Source organism: Petromyzon marinus, chromosome 75, assembly GCF_048934315.1.
Source record: "Petromyzon marinus isolate PM22_M1 ecotype Great Lakes invasive population chromosome 75, UKy_Petmar_22M1.pri1.0, whole genome shotgun sequence".
Lineage (NCBI taxonomy): Eukaryota > Metazoa > Chordata > Hyperoartia > Petromyzontiformes > Petromyzontidae > Petromyzon > Petromyzon marinus.
The window spans coordinates 8,247,916-8,263,296 of NC_133741.1; positions in this window are offsets into that span (position 1 = coordinate 8,247,916).

Sequence of the window (15,381 nt, forward strand, 5' to 3'; positions counted from 1 at the left end):
TACACAGAAACCGACAAACTCACCTCACAAAGAGACCCACAGACTCACCTCACAGAGACCCACAGACTCACCTCACAGACACCCACAGACTCACCTCACACAGACACACACAGAGACCAACAGACTCACCACACACAGAGACCCACAAATTCACCTCACACAGACACACACACTCACCTCACACAGACACACACACTCACCTCACACAGACACCCACAGACTCACCTCACACAGACTCACCACACAGAGACCCACAGACTCACCTTACACAGAGACCCACAAACTCACCTCGCACAGACACCCACAGACTCACCTCACACAGAGACCCACAGAATCACCTTACACAGAAACCCACAAACTCACCTCACACAGAAACCGACAGACTCACCTCACAGAGACCCACAAACTCACCTCACACAGAGACCCACAGACTCACCACATAGAGAACCACAGACTCACCTCACACAGACACCCACACTCACCTCACACAGAGACGCACAGACTCCCCTCACACAGACACCCACACTCACCTCACACAGAGACGCACAGACTCCCCTCACACAGACACCCACAAACTCACCTCACAGATACCCACAAACTCACCTCACACAGAGACCCACAGACTCAACTCACACAGAAACCCACAGACTCACCTCACAGACACGCACAGACTCACCTCACACAGACACACACAGACTCATCTCACACAGACACACACAGAGACCCACAGAATCACCTCACACAGACACCCACAAACTCACCTCACACAGAGCCTAGTATCGGCATCTTCAGGCTGAGTCGACCTCGAGGAGCCCCAGACAGGGTTCAGAATTTTCCCGCCATCGCCGCCATTCGCCCCGACCGGAAGCGCAAGTCGAAGCTGGGGGTGGAGGTGGAGGGGACGCCCAAAAAGGAGGGGCGGGAGGCGGCTTCCGGGGGTGTGGACTCGCACTGTCACGTCACTTGGAGGGGCGTGGCTGAAGGGGGCGTGGTCACGTCCCTCGCACTGTGATATCACCGGTGACGTCGCAATCACCACGTGCTTCCTCAGAGTACGAGACGTGAAGGAGACGGCAGCTTCTCAAATTTCAGCTGCTTCAGCTTCATCATCGTCGCCTTTCAAACAACTTCTGCTGAAGCCAAAGAGACCCACAAACTCACCTCACACAGAGATCCACAATCACCTCACACACACACCCACAGACTCATCACACAGAGACCCACACACTCGCCACACACATACACACAAACTCACCACACAGAGACCCACAGACTCACCACAAACAGAGACCCACAGACTCACCACACACAGACACACACAGAGACCCACAGACTCACCTCACACACACAAACACAGAGACCCACAGACCCACCTCACACAGAGAACCACATACTCACCTCACACAGAGACCCACAGACTCACCTCACACAGACACCCACAGACTCATCATACACAGACACACACAGAGACCCACACACTCATCACACAGAGACCCACAAACACACCACACAGAGACCCACAAACACACCTCACACATTTACCCACACTCACTTCACGCAGACACCCACAGACTCACCTCACACAGAGACACACAGACTCACCACACACAGACACACACAGAGACCCACAGACTCACCTCACACAGACACACACAGAGATCCACAGACTCGCCTCACACAGAAACCCACAAACTCACCACACAGAGACCCACAGACTCCCCTCACACAGACACCCACAAACTCACCTCACACAGAAACCGACAAACTCACCTCACACGCACACAGACCCACAGACTTACCACATAGAGAACAACAGACTTACCTCACACAGACACACACAGAGACCCAAAAACTCACCTCACAGATACCCACAAACTCACCTTACACAGACACCCACACTCACCTCACACAGACACCCACAGACTCACCCTCACACAGACTCACCACACAGAGACCCACAGATTCACCTCACACAGAGACCCACAGACTCACCTTACACAGAAACCCACAAACTCACCTCACACAGACACCCACACTCACCTCACACAGAGAGACACAGACTCCCCTCACACAGACACCCACAAACTCACCTCACACAGACACCCACAGACTCACCTCACACAGAGACCCACAGACTCACCTTACACAGAAACCCACAAACTCACCTCACACAGAAACCGACAGACTCACCTCACAGATACCCACAAACTCACCTCACATGCACACAGACCCACATACTTACCACATAGAGAACAACAGACTCACCTCACACAGACACACACAGAGACCCACAAACTCACCTCACAGATACCCACAAACTCACCTCACGCAGACACCCACACTCACCTCACACAGAGACGCACAGACTCCCCTCACACAGACACCCACAGACTCACCTCACACAGACTCACCACACAGAGACCCACAAACTCACCTCACACAGACACCCACAGACTCACCTCACACAGAGACCCACAGACTCACCTTACACAAAAACCCACAAACTCAACTCACACAGAAACCCACATACTCACTTCACACAGAGACCCACAGACTCACCTCACACAGACACACACAGAGACCCACAGACTCACCACACACAGAGACCCACAAACTCACCTCACACAGACACCCACAGACTCACCTCACACAGACACCCACAGACTCACCTCACACAGAGACCCACAGACTCACCTCACACAGACTCACGACACAGAGACCCACAAACTCACCTCACACAGACACCCACAGACTCACCTTACACAGAAACCCACAAACTCAGTCACACAGAGACCCAGACTCACCTCACACGGACACACACACTCACCTCACACAGACACACACAGAGACCCACAGACTCACCACACAGAGAGACCCACAAACTCACCTCACACAGAGACCCAGACTCACCTCACACAGACACACACCCTCACCTCACACAGACACCCACAGACTCACCTCACACAGACTCACGACACAGAGACCCACAGACTCACCTCACAGACACACACCCTCACCTCACACAGACACACACACTCACCTCACACAGACACACACAGAGACCCAGACTCACCACACACAGACACCTACACTCACCTCACACAAAGATGCACAGACTCACCTCACAGATACCCACAAACTCACCACACAGACACCCACAAACTCACCTCACACAGACACCCACAGACTCACCTCACACAGAGACTCACAGACTCACCTTACACAGAAACCGACAAACTCACCTCACACAGAAACCGACAGACTCACCTCACAGATACCCACAAACTCACCTCACATGCATACAGACCCACAGACTTACCACATAGAGAACAACAGACTCACCTCACACAGACACACACAGAGACCCACAAACTCACCTCACAAATACCCACAAACTCACCTAACAGACACACATACTCACCTCACACAGACACCCACAGACTCACCTCACACAGACTCACCACACAGAGACCCACAGACTCACCTCACACAGAGACGCACAGACTCCCCTCACACCGACACCCACAGACTCACCTCACACAGACTCACCACACAGAGACCCACAAACTCACCTCACACAGACACCCACAGACTCACCTCACACAGAGCCCCACAGACTCACCTTACACAGAAACCCACAAACTCACCTCACACAGAAACCCACAGACTCACCTCACAGACACCCACAAACTCACCTCACACAGACAAACACAGAGACCCACAGACTCACCACACAAAGAGACCCACAAACTCACCTCACACAGACACCCACAGACTCACCTCACACAGACACCCACAGACTCACCTCATACAGAGACCTACAGACTCACCTCACACAGACTCACGACACAGAGACCCACAAACTCACCTCACACAGACACCCACAGACTCACCTCACAGACACCCACAGACTCACCTCACCCAGACACACACAGAGACCCACAGACTCACCACACACAGAGACCCACAAACTCACCTCACACAGACACCAACAGACTCAGCTCACACAAACACCCACAGACTCACCACACAGAGAGACCCACAAACTCACCACACAGAGAGACCCACAAACTCACCTCACACAGAGACCCAGACTCACCTCACACAGACACACACCCTCACCTCACACAGACACCCACAGACTCACCTCACACAGACTAACGACACAGAGACCCACAGACTCACCACACACAGACAACTACACTCACCTCACACAAAGACGCACAGACTCACCTCACAGATACCCACAACCTCACCACAAAGACACCCACAAACTCACCTCACACAGACACCCACAGACTCACCTCACACAGACTCACGACACAGAGACCCACAGACTCACCTGACAGACACACACCCTCACCTCACACAGACACACACACTCACCTCACACAGACACACACAGAGACCCAGACAGGGTTCAGAATTTTCCCGCCATCGCCGCCATTCGCCCCGACCGGAAGCGGAAGTCGAAGCTGGGGGTGGAGGTGGGGGGGACGCCCAAAAAGGAGGGGCGGGAGGCGGCTTCCGGGGGTGTGGGCTCGCACTGTCACGTCACTCGGAGGGGCGTGGCTGAAGGGGGCGTGGTCACGTCCCTCGCACTGTGACATCACCGGTGACGTCGCAATCACCACGTGCTTCCTCAGAGTACGAGACGTGAAGGAGACGGCAGCTTCTCAAACTTCAGCTGCTTCAGCTTCATCATCGTCGCCTTTCAAACAACTTCTGCTGAAGCCAAAGAGACCCACAGACTCACCTCACACAGAGATCCACAATCACCTCACACAGACACCCACAGACTCATCACACAGAGACCCACACACTCACCTCACACAAAACACCCACACTCACCTCACACAGAGACGCACAGACTCACCTCACAGATACCCACAAACTCACCTCACAAAGAGACCCACAGACTCACCTCACAGAGACCAACAGACTCACCTCACAGACACCCACAGACTCACCTCACACAGACACACACAGAGACCAACAGACTCACCACACACAGAGACCCACAAATTCACCTCACACAGACACACACACTCACCTCACACAGACACACACACTCACCTCACACAGACACCCACAGACTCACCTCACACAGACTCACCACATAGAGAACCACAGACTCACCTAACACAGACACACACAGACTCACCTTACACAGAGATACACAGATTCACCTTACACAGAAACCCACAAACTCACCTCACACAGACACACAAACTCACCACACAGAGACCCACAGACTCCCCTCACACAGACACCCACAAACTCACCTCGCACAGACACCCACAGACTCACCTCACAGAGACCCACAAACTCACCTCACACAGAGACCCACAGACTCACCACATAGAGAACCACAGACTCACCTCACACAGACACCCACACTCACCTCACACAGAGACGCACAGACTCCCCTCACACAGACACCCACACTCACCTCACACAGAGACGCACAGACTCCCCTCACACAGACACCCACAAACTCACCTCACACAGACACCCACAGACTCACCTCACACAGAGACCCACAGACTCAACTCACACAGAAACCCACAGAATCACCTCACAGACACGCACAGACTCACCTCACACAGATACACACAGACTCATCTCACACAGACACACACAGAGACCCACAGAATCACCTCACACAGACACCCACAAACTCACCTCACACAGAGCCTCGTATCGGCATCTTCAGGCTGAGTCGACCTCGAGGAGCCCCAGACAGGGTTCAGAATTTTCCCGCCATCGCCGCCATTCGCCCCGACCGGAAGCGCAAGTCGAAGCTGGGGGTGGAGGTGGAGGGGACACCCAAAAAGGAGGGGCGGGAGGCGGCTTCCGGGGGTGTGGTCTCGCACTGTCACGTCACTTGGAGGGGCGTGGCTGAAGGGGGCGTGGTCACGTCCCTCGCACTGTGATATCACCGGTGACGTCGCAATCACCACGTGCTTCCTCAGAGTACGAGACGTGAAGGAGACGGCAGCTTCTCAAATTTCAGCTGCTTCAGCTTCATCATCGTCGCCTTTCAAACAACTTCTGCTGAAGCCAAAGAGACCCACAAACTCACCTCACACAGAGATCCACAATCACCTCACACACACACCCACAAACGCATCACACAGAGACCCACACACTCGCCACACACATACACACAAACTCACCACACAGAGACCCACAGACTCACCACAAACAGAGACCCACAAACTCACCTCACAAATACCCACAAACTCACCTAACACAGACACACACACTCACCTCACACAGACACCCACAGACTCACCTCACACAGACTCACCACACAGAGACCCACAGACTCACCTCACAGACACACACCCTCACCTCACACAGACACACACACTCACCTCACACAGACACACACAGAGACCCAGACTCACCACACACAGACACCTACACTCACCTCACACAAAGACGCACAGACTCACCTCACAGATACCCACAAACTCACCACACAGACACCCACAAACTCATCTCACACAGACACCCACAGACTCACCTCACACAGAGACCCACAGACTTACCTTACACAGAAACCGACAAACTCACCTCACACAGAAACCGACAGACTCACCTCACAGATACCCACAAACTCACCTCACACGCACACAGACCCACAGACTTACCACATAGAGAACAACAGACTCACCTCACACAGACACACACAGAGACCCACAAACTCACCTCACAGATACCCACAAACTCACCTTACACAGACACACACACTCACCTCACACAGACACCCACAGACTCACCTGACACAGACTCACCACACAGAGACCCACAGACTCACCTCACACAGAGACGCACAGACTCCCCTCACACAGACACCCACAGACTCACCTCACACAGACTCACCACACAGAGACCCACAAAATCACCTCACACAGACACGAACAGACTCACCTCACACAGAGACCCACAGACTCACCTTACACAGAAACCCACAAACTCACCTCACACAGAAACCCACAGACTCACCTCACAGACACCCACAAACTCACCTCACACAGACACACACAGAGACCCACAGACTCACCACACACAGAGACCCACAAACTCACCTCACACAGACACCCACAGACTCACCTCACACAGACACCCACAGACTCACCTCACACAGAGACCCACAGACTCACCTCACACAGACTCACGACACAGAGACCCACAAACTCACCTCACACAGACACCCACAGACTGACCTCACAGACACCCACAGACTCACCTCACCCAGACACACACAGAGACCCACAGACTCACCACACACAGAGACTCACAAACTCACCTCACACAGACACCAACAGACTCAGCTCACACAGACACCCACAGACTCACCTCACACAGAGACCCACAGACTCACCACACAGAGAGACCCACAAACTCACCACACAGAGAGACCCACAAACTCACCTCACACAGAGACCCAGACTCACCTCACACAGACACACACCCTCACCTCACACAGACACCCACAGACTCACCTCACACAGACTAACGACACAGAGACCCACAGACTCACCTCACACAGACACACACCCTCACCTCACACAGACACACACACTCACCTCACACAGACACACACAGACACCCACAGACTCACCTCACACAGAGACCCACAGACTAACCTCACACAGACTCACGACACAGAGACCCACAAACTCACCTCACACAGACACCCACAGACTGACCTCACAGACACCCACAGACTCACCTCACCCAGACACACACAGAGACCCACAGACTCACCACACACGGAGACCCACAAACTCACCTCACTCAGACACCAACAGACTCAGCTCACACAGACACCCACAAACTCACCTCACACAGACACCCACAGACTGACCTCACAGACACCCACAGACTCACCTCACCCAGACACACACAGAGACCCACAGACTCACCACACACAGAGACCCACAAACTCACCTCACACAGACACCAACAGACTCAGCTCACACAGACACCCACAGACTCACCTCACACAGAGACCCACAGACTCACCACACAGAGAGACCCACAAACTCACCACACAGAGAGACCCACAAACTCACCTCACACAGAGACCCAGACTCACCTCACACAGACACACACCCTCACCTCACACAGACACCCACAGACTCACCTCACACAGACTAACGACACAGAGACCCACAGACTCACCTCACACAGACACACACCCTCACCTCACACAGACACACACACTCACCTCACACAGACACACACAGACACCCACAGACTCACCTCACACAGACACCCACAGACTGACCTCACAGACACCCACAGACTCACCTCACCCAGACACACACAGAGACCCACAGACTCACCACACACAGAGACCCACAAACTCACCTCACTCAGACACCAACAGACTCAGCTCACACAGACACCCACAGACTCACCTCACACAGAGACCCACAGACTCACCACACAGAGAGACCCACAAACTCACCTCACACAGAGACCCAGACTCACCTCACACAGACACACACCCTCACCTCACACAGACACCCACAGACTCACCTCACACAGACTAACGACACAGAGACCCACAGACTCACCTCAAACAGACACACACCCTCACCTCACACAGACACACACACTCACCTCACACAGACACACACAGAGACCCACAGACTCACCACACACAGACACCTACACTCACCTCACACAAAGACGCACAGACTCACCTCACAGATACCCACAAACTCACCACACAGACACCCACAAACTCACCTCACACAGACACCCACAGACTCACCTCACACAGAGACCCACAGACTCACCTTACACAGAGACCCACAGACTCACCACACAGAGACCCACAGACTCACCACACAGAGACCCACAGACTCACCACACAGAGACCCACAGACTCACCACACAGACACCCACAGACTCACCTCACACAGAGACCCACAGACTCACCACACAGAGACCCACAGACTCACCACACAGAGACCCACAGACTCACCACACAAACTCACCACACAAACTCACCACACACAGACACACACAGAGACCCACAGACTCACCTCACACAGAGCCCCGTGTCGGCATCTTCAGGCTGATTCGACCACGAGGAGGCCCAGACAGGGTTCAGATTTTTCCCGCCATTCGCCACGACCGAAAGCGGAAGTAGAAGTTGGGGGTGGAGGTGGGAGGGGGGCGCCCATAGACTCGGGGCGGAAGGCGGCTTCCGGGGGCGTGGTCTCGCATTGCCACGTCACTCGGAGGGGTGTGGCTGAAGGGGGCGTGGTCACGTCACTCGGACTCTGACATCACCGGTGACGCTGCAATCATCACGAGCTCCCTCAGTACGAGACTGGCGTGAAGGAGTCGGCAGGTTCTTAAACGTCAGCTGACTCAGCTTCATCATCGTCGTTTTTCAAACAACTTCTGTTGAAGCCATCCTAGAGAAACTTTTGACGAGGTGAGTTTTGTGGGTTTAGTGGTGAGCGTGTGGGTCCGTGTTGTGGGTTCGTGGTGAGTGTTGTGGGTCCGTGTTGTGGGTTCGTAGTGAGTGTTGTGGGTTCGTGGTGAGTGTGTGGATCCGTGTTGTGGGTTCTTGGTGAGTGTGTAGGTCCGTGTTGTGGGTTCGTGGTGAGTGTTGTGGGTTCGTGGTGAGTGTTGTGGGTTCGTGGTGAGTGTCTGGGTCCGTGCTGTGGGTTCGTGGTGAGTGTTGTGGGTTCGTGGTTAGTGTGTGGGTCCCTGTTGTGGGTTCGTGGTGAGTGTTGTGGGTTCGTGGTGAGCGTGTGGGTCCGTGTTGTGGGTTCGTGGTGAGTGTTGTGGGTCCGTGTTGTGGGTTCGTGGTGAGTGTTGTGGGTGCGTGGTGAGTGTTGTGGGTTCGTGGTGAGTGTGTGGGTCCGTGTTGTGGGTCCGTGGTGAGTGTTGTGGGTTCGTGTTGTGGGTTCGTGGTGAGTGTTGTGGGTTCGTGGTGAGTGTTGTGGGTGCGTGGTGAGTGTTGTTGGTTTGTGGTGAGTGTTGTGGGTCCGTGTTGTGGGTCCGTGGTGAGTGTTGTGGGTTCGTGTTGTGGGTTCGTGGTGAGTGTTGTGGGTTCGTGGTGAGTGTTGTGGGTCCGTGGTGAGTGTGTGGGTCCGTGTTGTGGGTTCGTGGTGAGTGTTGTGGGTCCGTGTTGTGGGTTCTTGGTGAGTGTGTAGGTCCGTGTTGTGGGTTCGTGGTGAGTGTTCTGGGTTCGTGGTGAGTGTTGTGGGTTCGTGGTGAGTGTCTGGGTCCGTGCTGTGAGTTCATGGTGAGTGTTGTGGGTTCGTGGTTAGTGTGTGGGTCCCTGTTGTGGGTTCGTGGTGAGTGTTGTGGGTTCGTGGTGAGCGTGTGGGTCCGTGTTGTGGGTTCGTGGTGAGTGTTGTGGGTCCGTGTTGTGGGTTCGTGGTGAGTGTTGTGGGTGCGTGGTGAGTGTTGTGGGTTCGTGGTGAGTGTGTGGGTCCGTGTTGTGGGTCCGTGGTGAGTGTTGTGGGTTCGTGTTGTGGGTTCGTGGTGAGTGTTGTGGGTTCGTGGTGAGTGTTGTGGGTGCGTGGTGAGTGTTGTTGGTTCGTGGTGAGTGTTGTGGGTCCGTGTTGTGGATCCGTGGTGAGTGTTGTGGGTTCGTGTTGTGGGTTCGTGGTGAGTGTTGTGGGTTCGTGGTGAGTGTTGTGGGTCCGTGGTGAGTGTGTGGGTCCGTGTTGTGGGTTCGTGGTGAGTGTTGTGGGTCCGTGTTGTGGGTTCGTGGTGAGTGTTGTGGGTCCGTGGTGAGTGTTGTGGGTCCGTGGTGAGTGTATGGGTCAATGTTGTGGGTTCGTGGTGAGTGTTGTGGGTCCGTGTTGTGGGTTCTTGGTGAGTGTGTAGGTCCGTGTTGTGGGTTCGTGGTGAGTGTTGTGGGTCCGTGTTGTTGGTTCGTGTGAGTGTTGTGGGTCCGTGGTGAGTGTTGTGGGTCTGTGGTGAGTGTGTGGGTCCGTTTTGTGGGTTCGTGGTGAGTGTTGTGGGTCCGTGTTGTGGGTTCTTGGTGAGTGTGTAGGTCCGTGTTGTGGGTTCGTGGTGAGTGTTGTGGGTTCGTGGTGAGTGTTGTGGGTTCGTGGTGAGTGTCTGGGTCCGTGCTGTGGGTTCGTGGTGAGTGTTGTGGGTTCGTGGTGAGTGTGTGGGTCCGTGTTGTGGGTTCGTGGTGAGTGTTGTGGGTTCGTGCTGAGTGTGTGTGTTCGTGGTGAATGTTGTGGGTCCGTGTTGTGGGTTCGTGGTGAGTGTTGTGGGTTCGTGGTGAGTGTGTGGGTCCGTGTTGTGGGTTCGTGGTGTGTGTGTGGGTCCGTGTTTTGGGTTCGTGGTGAGTGTTGTGGGTTCGTGGTGAGTGTTGTGGGTTCGTGGTGAGTGTTGTGGGTTCGTGGTGAGTGTTGTGGGTTCGTGGTGAGTGTGTGGGTCCGTGTTGTGGGTTCGTAGTGAGTGTTGTGGGTCCGTGTTGTGGGTTCGTGGTGAGTGTGTGGGTCCGTGTTGTGGGTTCGTGGTGAGTGTTGTGGGTTCGTGGTGAGTGTTGTGGGTCCGTGTTGTGGGTTCGTGGTGAGTGTTGTGGGATCGTGGTGAGTGTTGTGGGTGCGTGGTGAGTGTTGTTGGTTCGTGGTGAGTGTTGTGGGTCCGTGTTGTGGATCCGTGGTGAGTGTTGTGGGTTCGTGTTGTGGGTTCGTGGTGAGTGTTGTGGGTTCGTGGTGAGTGTTGTGGGTCCGTGGTGAGTGTGTGGGTCCGTGTTGTGGGTTCGTGGTGAGTGTTGTGGGTCCGTGTTGTGGGTTCGTGGTGAGTGTTGTGGGTCCGTGGTGAGTGTTGTGGGTCCGTGGTGAGTGTGTGGGTCCGTGTTGTGGGTTCGTGGTGAGTGTTGTGGGTCCGTGTTGTGGGTTCTTGGTGAGTGTGTAGGTCCGTGTTGTGGGTTCGTGGTGAGTGTTGTGGGTCCGTGTTGTTGGTTCGTGTGAGTGTTGTGGGTCCGTGGTGAGTGTTGTGGGTCTGTGGTGAGTGTGTGGGTCCGTTTTGTGGGTTCGTGGTGAGTGTTGTGGGTCCGTGTTGTGGGTTCTTGGTGAGTGTGTAGGTCCGTGTTGTGGGTTCGTGGTGAGTCTTGTGGGTTCGTGGTGAGTGTTGTGGGTTCGTGGTGAGTGTCTGGGTCCGTGCTGTGGGTTCGTGGTGAGTGTTGTGGGTTCGTGGTGAGTGTGTGGGTCCCTGTTGTGGGTTCGTGGTGAGTGTTGTGGGTTCGTGGTGAGTGTGTGGATCCGTGTTGTGGGTTCATGGTGTGTGTGTGGGTCCGTGTTTTGGGTTCGTGGTGAGTGTTGTGGGTTCGTGGTGAGTGTTGTGGGTTCGTGGTGAGTGTTGTGGGTCCGTGTTGTGGGTTCGTGGTGAGTGTTGTGGGTTCGTGGTGAGTGTGTGGGTCCGTGTTGTGGGTTCGTAGTGAGTGTTGTGGGTCCGTGTTGTGGGTTCGTGGTGAGTGTGTGGGTCCGTGTTGTGGGTTCGTGGTGAGTGTTGTGGGTTCGTGGTGAGTGTTGTGGGTCCGTGTTGTGGGTTCGTGGTGAGTGTTGTGGGTCCGTGGTGAGTGTGTGGGTCCGTGTTGTGGGTTCGTGGTGAGTGTTGTGGGTCCGTGTTGTGGGTTCGTGGTGAGTGTTGTGGGTCCGTGGTGAGTGTTGTGGGTCCGTGGTGAGTGTGTGGGTCCGTGTTGTGGGTTCGTGGTGAGTGTTGTGGGTCCGTGTTGTGGGTTCTTGGTGAGTGTGTAGGTCCGTGTTGTGGGTTCGTGGTGAGTGTTGTGGGTCCGTGTTGTTGGTTCGTGTGAGTGTTGTGGGTCCGTGGTGAGTGTTGTGGGTCTGTGGTGAGTGTGTAGGTCCGTTTTGTGGGTTCGTGGTGAGTGTTGTGGGTCCGTGTTGTGGGTTCTTGGTGAGTGTGTAGGTCCGTGTTGTGGGTTCGTGGTGAGTCTTGTGGGTTCGTGGTGAGTGTTGTGGGTTCGTGGTGAGTGTCTGGGTCCGTGCTGTGGGTTCGTGGTGAGTGTTGTGGGTTCGTGGTGAGTGTGTGGGTCCCTGTTGTGGGTTCGTGGTGAGTGTTGTGGGTTCGTGGTGAGTGTGTGGGTCCGTGTTGTGGGTTCGTGGTGTGTGTGTGGGTCCGTGTTTTGGGTTCGTGGTGAGTGTTGTGGGTTCGTGGTGAGTGTTGTGGGTTCGTGGTGAGTGTTGTGGGTCCGTGTTGTGGGTTCGTGGTGAGTGTTGTGGGTTCGTGGTGAGTGTGTGGGTCCGTGTTGTGGGTTCGTAGTGAGTGTTGTGGGTCCGTGTTGTGGGTTCGTGGTGAGTGTGTGGGTCCGTGTTGTGGGTTCGTGGTGAGTGTTGTGGGTCCGTGGTGAGTGTGTGGGTCCGTGTTGTGGGTTCGTGGTGAGTGTTGTGGGTCCGTGTTGTGGGTTCGTGGTGAGTGTTGTGGGTCCGTGGTGAGTGTTGTGGGTCCGTGGTGAGTGTGTGGGTCCGTGTTGTGGGTTCGTGGTGAGTGTTGTGGGTCCGTGTTGTGGGTTCTTGGTGAGTGTGTAGGTCCGTGTTGTGGGTTCGTGGTGAGTGTTGTGGGTCCGTGTTGTTGGTTCGTGTGAGTGTTGTGGGTCCGTGGTGAGTGTTGTGGGTCTTTGGTGAGTGTGTGGGTCCGTTTTGTGGGTTCGTGGTGAGTGTTGTGGGTCCGTGTTGTGGGTTCTTGGTGAGTGTGTAGGTCCGTGTTGTGGGTTCGTGGTGAGTCTTGTGGGTTCGTGGTGAGTGTTGTGGGTTCGTGGTGAGTGTCTGGGTCCGTGCTGTGGGTTCGTGGTGAGTGTTGTGGGTTCGTGGTGAGTGTTGTGGGTCCGTGTTGTGGGTTCGTGGTGAGTGTTGTGGGTCCGTGGTGAGTGTTGTGGGTCCGTGGTGAGTGTGTGGGTCCGTGTTGTGGGTTCGTGGTGAGTGTTGTGGGTCCGTGTTGTGGGTTCTTGGTGAGTGTGTAGGTCCGTGTTGTGGGTTCGTGGTGAGTGTTGTGGGTCCGTGTTGTTGGTTCGTGTGAGTGTTGTGGGTCCGTGGTGAGTGTTGTGGGTCTGTGGTGAGTGTGTAGGTCCGTTTTGTGGGTTCGTGGTGAGTGTTGTGGGTCCGTGTTGTGGGTTCTTGGTGAGTGTGTAGGTCCGTGTTGTGGGTTCGTGGTGAGTCTTGTGGGTTCGTGGTGAGTGTTGTGGGTTCGTGGTGAGTGTCTGGGTCCGTGCTGTGGGTTCGTGGTGAGTGTTGTGGGTTCGTGGTGAGTGTGTGGGTCCCTGTTGTGGGTTCGTGGTGAGTGTTGTGGGTTCGTGGTGAGTGTGTGGGTCCGTGTTGTGGGTTCGTGGTGTGTGTGTGGGTCCGTGTTTTGGGTTCGTGGTGAGTGTTGTGGGTTCGTGGTGAGTGTTGTGGGTTCGTGGTGAGTGTTGTGGGTCCGTGTTGTGGGTTCGTGGTGAGTGTTGTGGGTTCGTGGTGAGTGTGTGGGTCCGTGTTGTGGGTTCGTAGTGAGTGTTGTGGGTCCGTGTTGTGGGTTCGTGGTGAGTGTGTGGGTCCGTGTTGTGGGTTCGTGGTGAGTGTTGTGGGTCCGTGGTGAGTGTGTGGGTCCGTGTTGTGGGTTCGTGGTGAGTGTTGTGGGTCCGTGTTGTGGGTTCGTGGTGAGTGTTGTGGGTCCGTGGTGAGTGTTGTGGGTCCGTGGTGAGTGTGTGGGTCCGTGTTGTGGGTTCGTGGTGAGTGTTGTGGGTCCGTGTTGTGGGTTCTTGGTGAGTGTGTAGGTCCGTGTTGTGGGTTCGTGGTGAGTGTTGTGGGTCCGTGTTGTTGGTTCGTGTGAGTGTTGTGGGTCCGTGGTGAGTGATGTGGGTCTGTGGTGAGTGTGTGGGTCCGTTTTGTGGGTTCGTGGTGAGTGTTGTGGGTCCGTGTTGTGGGTTCTTGGTGAGTGTGTAGGTCCGTGTTGTGGGTTCGTGGTGAGTCTTGTGGGTTCGTGGTGAGTGTTGTGGGTTCGTGGTGAGTGTCTGGGTCCGTGCTGTGGGTTCGTGGTGAGTGTTGTGGGTTCGTGGTGAGTGTGTGGGTCCGTGTTGTGGGTTCGTAGTGAGTGTTGTGGGTCCGTGTTGTGGGTTCGTGGTGAGTGTGTGGGTCCGTGTTGTGGGTTCGTGGTGAGTGTTGTGGGTTCGTGGTGAGTGTTGTGGGTCCGTGTTGTGGGTTCGTGGTGAGTGTTGTGGGATCGTGGTGAGTGTGTGGGTCCGTGTTGTGGGTTCGTGGTGAGTGTGTGGATCCGTGTTGTGGGTTCGTGGTGAGTGTTGTGGGATCGTGGTGAGTGTGTGGGTCCGTGTTGTGGGTTCGTGGTGAGTGTTGTGGGTTCGTGGTGAGTGTTGTGGGTTCGTGG